The sequence below is a fragment of the Rousettus aegyptiacus genome, unplaced genomic scaffold (genome assembly GCF_014176215.1).
Source record: "Rousettus aegyptiacus isolate mRouAeg1 unplaced genomic scaffold, mRouAeg1.p scaffold_m13_p_9, whole genome shotgun sequence".
In the NCBI taxonomy this organism is placed as follows: domain Eukaryota; kingdom Metazoa; phylum Chordata; class Mammalia; order Chiroptera; family Pteropodidae; genus Rousettus; species Rousettus aegyptiacus.
Window position 1 is genome coordinate 42046181 of NW_023416312.1, and position 10947 is coordinate 42057127.

The 10947-nt window shown below is 33.6% G+C and overlaps 1 pseudogene; it reads right to left on the reverse strand.

Annotated features, from left to right (window-relative positions):
• Positions 1–2201: 2201 nt before the first annotated feature.
• On the reverse strand, positions 2202–2970 carry LOC107520758 (annotated as a pseudogene).
• Positions 2971–10947: the final 7977 nt, after the last annotated feature.

A 10947-nucleotide genomic window follows, 5' to 3' on the forward strand; every position in this document is an offset into this window, starting at 1 on the left:
AATAACTTTACAGAATTTTTTGTGTGTATGACTTTTTTTTCTTCTTGCTGCCTTCAAGATTGTCTGTTTATCCCCAATTTTTGTCATTTGAATTACAATATGTCTTGGTTTGTGTCTCTTGGGTTCATCTTATTTAGAACTCTCTGTGCTTCCTGGATCTGGATTTCATTTTCTTTCCCCAGACTAGGAAAATTTTTAGTCATTATTTCTTTAAATAAGCTTTCTGCTCCTTTCTATCTCTTCTCCTTTTGGAATCCCTATAATGAGAATGTTACAGTGCTGACGTTATTCCAGTGGTCTATTATACTATCTTCATTTTTTAAAATTATTTTTTTTTCTTTTTGTTGTTCTGATTGGTTGATTTCCACTATTCTGTCTTCCAGGTCACTAATCCATTCTGGATTTAATTAATCTGATATTGATTCCTTCAAATGTATTTTTTACTTCAGTTATTGTATTCATCTCTGATTGGTTTTTGATTATATTTTCTAACTCTCTTTTTTGCTTTATTTATTTATTTATTTATTCACTCTTGAAGTACAGAATTTTATTTAGCAACTGTTTAAAGTAGGAAAAACATCTGTCGAGAAAGGTGAGGTCGAAAATGTTTCCTAATACAATGGAATTTTAAAGCAACAAAAGTTTAAAAGGCTACAAAATAGAAATAACACCACTGTTATTTGAACAATAGTCGGTTACTTGCATTTTAGGCATTGTTGATCACCAGATCTGGGTTTCCCTCTGGATTCTTCATAGAGCATGCACTACACAACAATTTATCATAAAATGCCTGCTTTCTACACACATTTTTGAACAAGCTACCACCAGAAACAAATCAATATGAATACATCAGGTGTTGAATAATCGCAGCACTGTGTGACACACATTTTGCAGAATTCTACCAAACAAAAGAACCGAATAGGCTGTGGGCAAAACAAATGAAAAAATGTTAAGGTATAAAATATTTTAAATATTAATAATTAATTCACACATCCTATTGTATTTTCTGCAAAAAAAATAACTTTTAGTAACACATTAACAAATTTTATCTCCAAAGAGATTAGTGTACTGGCAAAGTATTCTGATAAAAGTGGAGGGCTATAGACAGCAGTTACCCAAAACACCCTGCCTTGCAGTTCCCAAGGTAGTGATGGTCTTCACTGATTACTTTCTTTGCCAGAGATTCAGAAATAATTTGCAGCATGATCACCTGTCTGTTGAACTTCCACTCTAAGCAGCAAACTTTAAAGTGCCAAAGAGGAGTTTCCAGTAGACAAAGGGAGCAGAAAAGAGAAATATGTTAAATGTAAACTTAAAAGACAGTAAAACATAACACGACCCCAATTCAAATCCCAGAGATGTGAGCAAGTCCACAAAAGTAGTTGTTAGTTTTAAAACTGGACACACCTCATTTCCCAAAATACACAATACATAGAAATTTCAGGGATAATTAGAAAAACCATCAGAGAAATGCACAATGAAAATCAAGCTATTTAACTCAAACATCTCAGGGCCGAAATATACCCTCTAATCATTCAGGCAACACTGGCTCTTTCTTCTTAGCAGAGGTGCAATTTGTCAAGGACACCAAATGGCTTTACAGAGCAACATTTTAAATTTTTCTTCTGGGCCAAGGTTAGCTCTATAAAGATTCAAGCAGCCCTGCAAGGCCTTTGAACAGTAGGTTCCAAAGTGTCCAGGGTCTGGCCTTTCCTTCTCAGTATAAGGTAAGACACACAAAATCTCCTGTCATGTTATAATTTATATTTTGAAGTATAGAAGCATATTTGAAATACTATTAAGGCATTTATTAAAACTGTCAGTGCCAAGATTTCACATTAGCTTAAAATTCAAATCAGTCTTTACATTTCTCTACTGAGTCTTCGTCTCAGCATATCATGTAAAAATACCTTCTTGAGTAATCAGTGTTACCAGTATACATTCAGTGAGCCTCATGGTCAGCCTCTTTGTTCCCAAGGTAAACCAATTAGATGTTAATACTGCTGTGCTACAAGGTAAAAGCTCTTAACTCAAACTTATTAGAAAAGAAGTGAATTTTCTGCAAAGTACACTTTAAGAAGAGGTGCTTTTTGTTTATGAAAAGAAATCAGTGAGTCTTCTAATAATAAAAGGGAGCATTTTACAGTTAAGCACATGATTTTGAGTGAAGAATTTACATATTGCTCTGCTGGTCCAAGCTGTTAATTCTCTTCTTGTTCTTCCCGTAGGCCCCCTTCTTTAGGTATCACAAAGCCTTAATCTGTGGCATAGAGAATGTCCACAATCCTCTGCAATACAGGGTTTTTTTTCCTCTTATTCTCCTGAAAAATCAATTCGATGTTTCTTAGCTTCCAACATAGAAATCTCTCTTTCTCCAAGTCTTCAAAGGTAAATTTAAACTGTATCAGTTTGGCTGCTTTCTCATCTCGGTTGCCTACACCAGAATTCTTTCACACCACACCCAGGCCAGCCTTAGGGGTTGCAGTAGTTCTCTGTGTTGCAATGGGCCTCTATGGAGTCACACTGCTAGAGCTGAGAAGTTTCTTCAGTTTGTTCAAAGCTGGAGCAACAAGGGAGGAAGTCACTGAACTTCCTTGACCTTGTCTGGTAGCTTCAGGGTCACAGTCTTTTCCATCATAGTTTGCATTAAAAGAATTTTGAACAACTGAATGAATTCAAATTGTCCTGAAACTTTCCTCTTACTAATTTGTCCACAGTGATTATTTTGTGAACACCCATCCTCTTAGAACCTGCTTGTACTATTTTGAAATTCTGATTGTATTAGTATTCTATCTTAGCTTGGAATTTCACTTTCTTCAAGGTAATGGAGACAGGATACAGCATGTCCAACAAATGACAATAGGCAGCCCTTGAGCACAATCGTTCTATCTTTGTCATATTCGACCACAGAGACACATTGTTCTATGCCAGCATGTCATGCTAACTTAGGTTATCGCTGGTGGCTAACATTGAGCCATCTTTGGCTCTCAGCAAACTGTGTCTGTTGGCAGCGACTGGGTTCGGTTCTGTCTTCCACTTGTTCAAACCACCTGACTGGGCCTACCCACAGGATGACCTCACACATACCCCCATTAATGCTGAGGTAAAAAAAAAAGTTATTTTTAAATTTTAGTTACATACAATATTATTAGTTTCAGGTGTACAACATGGTGATAAGACATTCACATATCTTATGACATGATCACCCCAATAAATCCAGTTCCCATTTGACACCATACATAGTTATTATAATATTGTTGACTATATTCCTCATGTTATACTTTACACCTTCATGACTGTTTTGTAGCTACCAATTTGTACTTCTTAATCCCTTTTTTTCACCCACTCTTATCTGATAACCATCAAAATGTTCTCTGCATCTATGGATTTGTTTCTGTTATGTGTTGGCTTATTATTCTTTTCTTTAAGTTTATTGGGGAAACATTGGTTAATACCATTATATAAATTTCAGGTGTACATTATCATTTGACATCTATATATTCTATTGTGTGATTATCACCAAGAGTCCAGTTTCCTTCATATATCTGATACCCTGTACACACTTCATCCTGCCCTAACACCTTATATTTGACTACCTTTACCCTGTCTACCTCTTCTCTCCTTCTCCACCCGCTACCTTCTGGTAAACACTAGTCCATTGTCCATGTTCATGAATCTCTGTTTGTCCTATTCATTTGTTGCTTTTAGGTTTATGTCCCACATATAAGTGATATCATTTGATTTTCTACTTTTTTCTACTTTTTCAGTCTGGCTTACTTCACTTAGCATAATTATCTCAAGGTCCGTCCATGTCGTTGCAAATGGCAGTACTTCATCTCTTCTTATGGCTGAGCACTATTCCATTATATTTATCACAGCTTCTGTAGCCAATTATCTATTGTGGACACTTTGGTTGCTGCCATGTCCTGGCCACTGTGAATAGTGCTGCTATGAACATTGCTGTGCAAATATCTTTTCAGATATGGGTTTTCAAGGCTTTGGGGTAAATACCCAGTAGAGGGATGGCTGGATCATATGGTAGATCAATTAGTTTTTTGAGGAACCTCCATACTGTTTTCCATAGTGGCTGCATCAATTTGCAGTCCCAACAGCAGTGTATGAGGGATCCTTTGCCTCTGCATCCTCTCCGACATTTCTCATTACTTGTTCTGTTGATTATAGCTATCTTAACAGGCGTGAGATAGCATCTCATTGTGGTTTTGATTTGCATTTCCCTAATAGCTAGGGAAGTTGAACATTTTTTCGTATATTTGTTGGCCATTTGTATGTCCTCTAAGGTGTTCTGCTCATTTTTTTTGAGTGAACCTTTTTTGTTGTTATTGTTATTGAATTGTATGCATTCTTTGTATACTTTGGATATTAGGTCCTTATCGGAGGCATTGCTTACAAATATATTTTCCCATTGAGATGGCTGTCTCTTTACCTTGTTGACAATTTCTTTTGCTGAGCACAAGTTTTTAGTTTGATGTAGTCCTGTTCATTTATTTTAGTGTTTACTTCCCTTATTTTTGAGGTCAAACTCATAAAATCCTCTTTAAGTCCAAGGTCCTTCAGTTTAGTTCCTACGTTTTCTTCTATGCATTTTATTGATTCTGGTCTTATGTTCAGGTCCTTAATCCATTTTGAGTTTATTTTTGTGTGTGGTGATAGACAAAAGTTTAGTTTCATTCTTTTGCAGGTGGCCTTCCAGTTTTCTCATTTATTGAAGAGGCCTTCCTTTCTCCACTGTATGTTTTTGGCTTTTTTATGAAAAACACTAGTCCATATAAATATGGGTTTACTTCCAGACTCTCGATTCTGTTCCACCGGTCTGTGTGTGTGTCTTTTTTTTTCTGCCAATACCATGCCTTTTTGATTAATGTCACTTTGTAGTATAATTTGAAGTTGGGCAGAGTGATGTCTCCAGGCTCATTCTTTTTTCTCAGTATGGCTTTGGCAATTCGGGGTCTTTTGTGCTTCCATACAAATCTGATGATTTTTTTGTTCCAATTCTTTTTAAAAAATGATGATGGGGTTTTGATGGGGATTGCATTGAATCTGTATAATGCTTTAGGTAATAAGGTCATTTTACAATTCAAAAATACAGAATATCTTTCCATTGCTTGGTATCTTCTTTGATTTCTTTTAAAAGGATCTTATAGTTTTCATTATTTAGGTCCCTCACATGTTTCATTCGATTTATTCCTAGGTATTTTATTCTTTTTGTTGCAATCGCAATGGAATTATTTTTTCCACTTCATTTTCTGACACTTCATTAGTAGAGTATAGGAACGCTATGGATTTTTAAACATTGATTTTGTATCCAGAAACATTACTGTATTCGCTTATTGTTTCTAGTAGTGTTCTTATAGATTCTTTAGGGTTTTCTATATAGAGAGTCATGTCATCTGCAAATAGTGACAGTTTGACTTGTTTCCTATTTGGATGCCTTTTATATCTTTCTCTTGTCTGATTGCAATTGCTAGGATCTCCAATGTTATATTGAATAACAGTGGTGATAGTGAGCAGCCTTGCCTTGCTTATAATCTTGGAAGGTTTTTAGTTTTTAACCTTCAAGTATAATGTTAGCTGAGGGTTTGCCATATATGGCCTTTACGATGTTAAGGTACTTTCTTTCTATACCAGTTTTGTTGAGTTTTTGATCATAAAAGGATGCCATATCTTGTCAAAGACGTTTTCTATATCTATTGATATGATCATATGATTCTTATTTTTTAATTTGTTTATGTAGTGTATCACATTAATCAATTTGCATATGTTGAACCATCCCTGTGTCCCTGGGATGAAGCTCACTTGACCATGGCGTATAACCCTTTTAATATGTTGCTGTATTCAGTTCACTAGTATCTTATTTAGGATTTTTGCATCTGTGTTCATGATGGATATTGTTCTGTAGTTTGTGTGTGTGTGTGTGTGTGTGTTATCTTTACCAGGTTTCGGTATCAGAGTAATATTGGACTCATAAAAGGAGTTGGGAAGTATTTACTATTTTTTTATTTTTGGAAGAGAATGAGGAGAGTAGGTATTAAATCTACTTTGAATGTTTGGTAGAATTCACTGGTGAAGTCACCTGATCCTGAACTTTCACTTTTTGATAGGTTTTTGATGATTGTTTTAATTTCCATACAGCTGATCAGTCTATTTAGATTTTCCAGATCTCAATTCAGTCTAGAAAGATTGTATATTTGTGTTTCTTCTTGATTTTTTTTTTTGCATTTGATCTCTAGTTTCAAACATTAAGATCAGAGAATACAGTTAGTATATTTTCAACCTCCTTGTATTTGTTGAGGGTATTTCTGTGTCACAAGATGTGGTCAATTCTTGAGAATATTCCATGTGCACTAGAGAAAAATGTATAAGCAGCTGTTTTGTGATGGAAGGCTCTGTAAATGTCAGTTATGTCCAGTTGGTCCAATGTGTCATTTAAGGATGTTATTTTCTTATTGATTTTTTGTTTGGATGATCTGTCCATATCCAACAGTGAGGTATTAGGTCCCCTAATACGATAGTGTTTTGGTCTGTTTCACTCTTTAGTTCTTTCAGTAATCGCTTTACTTATTTCGAGGCTTCCTGATTGAGAACATAGATAATAATAAGTGTTATGTCTTCTTTCTTTACCTTTTTTATTTTGAAATCTATTTTGTCTAATATTAGCACCACTACTCTGCTTTTCTCTGAATGCCATTTGCTTGAAACATCACTTTCCACCCTTTCACTTTGAGTCTGTATTTGTCTTTGAAGTTTAGTCTCCTGGAGTCAGTATATGGCTGGGTTTTGTTTTTTGACCCATTCTGCAACTCTGTGACTTTTTATTGATGAGTTCGTTCCATTTACATTTAGGGTGATTATTGAAATATGAGGTCTTCTTATAGCCATTTTATCTTTTTCTTTCTGGTAGCTTGGAGTTTCCATTGTTTCCTCGTGTTTCTGTTTTCTTTATTTTGCTTGTCTTTTGTGGGTTTTCCCTCTGGCTCTTGTTTTATGTTATATACTTCAATACTAAATCTTTGGTGTGTGATTACCATTATGAATATGTAAAGGTTAGTTATATATATACAGTTGTCCATTTTTTCTGCACGTGCCTTATCTACTTTCCCTTTTGCGAATTTGGACCTTTGAATCCTCCCCTTTTTAGTCATTGTTATCTCATTTTGTCTCCATGTGTGGTGAACATTCATTACTATCTTGCTATAGCAATTCTCTTATTATTATTTAAGCTTCTAATACCTTTTTTCTTAGTTAGGTTTGCACTCCTCTGCTTCTATTTGCTTGATAATTACTTTACTCCTAATTATGTTTGTTTGTTTGTTTTGTTTTGTTTTGTTTTGTTATTTTGTTTTAGGTGAGCTGACCCTTTTCAGTATTTCCTGTAAGCCTCATTGTGGAGAATTCCCTCGATTTTTGTTTGCCTGGAAAGGTCTGAATTTCTCTTTCATATCTAAAAAAGATCTTAGCTGGATACATTATTCTAGGCTGGTAATTACTTTCACTTAATAGTTTAAATATTTGATTCTATTCCTTTCTGGCTTGTAAGCTTTGCCCTGAGAAGTCAGAAGATAATGGGTTTTCCTTTATAAGTTACCGTCGTCTCTTCTCTGGCTGCCCTGAGAATTCTGTCTGTGTCATTGATTTTTGATCACTTTAATACAATGTGTCTTGGTGAAGGCCCTTTTGAGTTGAGATAGTTGGGTGTTCTCTTGACTTTTTGAATTCCAAAGTCCAGCTCATTCTTTAGATTTGGGAAATTCTTATCCACTATTTGTCTGAAAATGCTTTCTATACCTTGCTTCTTTTCCTCGCTTTCGAGAATGCCCATTATTCTTAGGTTTCCTCTCCTAATGGTATCAGCTAGTTCTTGTATTTCTGTTTCATTATTTTTCATTCTTCGCTTTCTCTCTTCTTCCTTCTGATTTATTTATAGATTTCTGTCTTCGATATCAAAGATCCTTTCCTCCATTTGGTTGACTCTATTTCCTACACTTGCTATTTCATTTTTCAACTCTTGCAGTGTGTTCTTCATCCCCAGAAGTTCTATTTGGTTCTTTTTGAGAGTTTCAGTCTCCTTGCTCTGCTCATCTAGTTTTGTTTTTTTTCAATTCCTGAAATTGTTGATTTCAGTTGTTTTGGATCTCATTGAGTTTTTTCAGAAGTACCATCCTGAATTCTTTGTCACTTAAGTTGCATATTTTTATGTCTGTATGCTTATTTTCTGGAGATTTTTCTCTTTTCTTCTGAGATACTTTGTCACCTTGGTTGTTCATGGTGTTTATTGGACTGTTTCTCCACCTTGGTATTAGTGGGATTGTATTCTATTGTTTCTCCAGAAAGAACATTTATTATATAAAGGTCTCTTGTTAGCCTGCTGCAAAGAAGTTGCTTTTCTATTGATTTTTAGTAGGTGGCGTCTAAGCCTTTTGAATCCCTGCTTTATATAAATCTTAAATGTCTTTTTTTTAAATTTTCTTGTAGATATTTAGTCATGCTCGCTACTCTCATTTTTAGTCACTTGTCTTTGTCTGGTGTATTTCACTTAGCTTAACACCCTCTAGTTTCATCTACGTTGTCATAAATGGCAAGTTTTCATTCATTTTTATAGCTGAGTAATATTCCATTGTGTGTGTGTATATATATATGTATATACACACACAATGTATATATATACTACGACTTCTTTGTCCATTCACCTATAGATGGAATCTTAGGTTGCTTCCATATCTTGGCTATTGTAAATAATGCTACAATGAACTAAGGGCACATATGGTTTATCAAATTAGTGTTTTTGAATTTTTGAGATAAATTCCCAGAAATGGAATTTCTGGGTTATACGGTAATTTTCTTTTTAATTATTTGAAGAATGTCCATACTGTTTTTCATAGTGGCTTCACCAATTTACAATCCTACTAACAGCATAAGAAGTTTCCCTTTTCTCCACATCCTTGCCACACTTGTTTTTTGATTTATCGATAATATCTAGTCTGATAATCATGAGGTGATATCTCATTGTGGTTTTAATTTGCATATTCCTGATGGTTAATGATGTTGAGCACCTTTTTACATGACTATTTGTCATCTGTTTTTCCTCTTTGGAGGAATGTCTATTTAGGTCCTCTGACCTTTTTTTAAAATTGGATTTTTTTGGTGGTTAAGTTATATAAATTCCATATATATTTAACATTTTAACCTCCTATCAGATATATCATTAGTGAATATTTTTATCCACTAGGTAGATTACCTTTTCATTTTGTTGATGGTTTCTGTAGCTGTGCAAAACTCTTCAATTTGATGTAGTCTTATTTATTTTTTTGTCTTCCTTGCCTGAGGAGACATGTCCAAAAAAGTATTTCTAAGAACAATGTAAGAGTTTACTGACTAGAATTTCTTCCAGAAGTTTTGTGGTTTTGTGTCTTATATTTAAGTTTTTTACCCATTTTGAGTTTATTTTCATATATGGTATACAAAAATGATTCAGTTTCATTCAAACACTGTACAATGCCTACACATTTTTCAACTCCATTTATTGAAGAGACTGTCTTTGTGTATTCTTGCTTCTTTGTCACAAATTAATTGATCACATAAGCTTGGGTTTATTTCTATGTTCTTTATTCTGTTTCTTTGATTTATGTGTCTGTTTTTATGCCACTACCATGTTGTTTCGATGACTATAGCCTTGTAGTGTAGTTGATAATTCCTCCAACTTTGTTCTTTCTCACAATTACTTTGGCTATTTGAGGTCTTTTATGGTTTTATATAAATTTTAAGATTATTTGTTCTAGTTCTGTGAAAACTCTATTGGTAATTTGATAAAGATAGCACTGAATATATAGATTGCTTTGTGCATTATGCACATTTTAATCATGTTAATTCTTCCTATCCACAAGCACAGTATAAGTATCCACTTGTTTTTTCTTTATATTTTCTGCAATGTTTTCTGAGTAAAGGTCTTTTACTTTCTTGATTAATTTTATTGCTAGATATTTTATTCTTTTTATTTATTTGATTTTTAATTTTCTTCATTAATTTTTAGAAAATCAAATAATACATATTTTCTGAAAACTATTAAGGCAACACAAAAGTATCTAAGAAAGAAGTGAATGTTTACCCCATCCCAGTCACCTCCTTTCAGCTCTATTCCCCATAGCTCACTTTTTGCTTTTTCTTTCCCTGTCACTTGCACAGTGTTTTTTTAAGTAATATTTTTTTTATTTATCAGTTTTAGTTGGCATACATTATATTATATTTAGGTGTAAAACATCATGATTAAACATCTATATAACTCATGAAGTGATCACTCTAATAAATCTAGTACCCCTCTGACACTATATATAGTTATTAAAATACTATTGACTATATTTATACTTTATATTTTCATGAGTATTTTGTAACTACCATTTTGTACTTCATAATCCTTATGTTCTTTTTCACCTCCCTCCAACCCCCTCCTATCTAGTAACCTACAAAATGTTCTCTGTATCTATAAATTTGTTTCTTTTTTTGTTTGTTTATTTTATTTTTTAGATTCCACCTGTACATGAAATCATGTGGAATTTATTTTTCTATGACTTATTTCACTCAGCACAATATCCTCTAAGTTTAACATGAAATATCTTTTTTCATCCCTTTACTTTCCTTCTGTGTGTTTCTTTTAATCTAAAGTGAGTCCTTTACAGGTGGCATATGTAAGGGTCTTGTTTTCTTATCCATTGAGCCACCTTATCTGTTTTTTGTTCTTTCTTTTTCTTTCTTTCTTTCTTTCTTTCTTTCTTTCTTTCTTTCTTTCTTTCTTTCTTTCTTTCTTATTTTTTGGTGACATTGGTTCATGAAATCCAGTAAGTTTCAGATGTCCAATTTATCAGTAAGGCACATATATATATATATATATATATATATATATATATATATATATATATATATATATTGCTTTGTGTG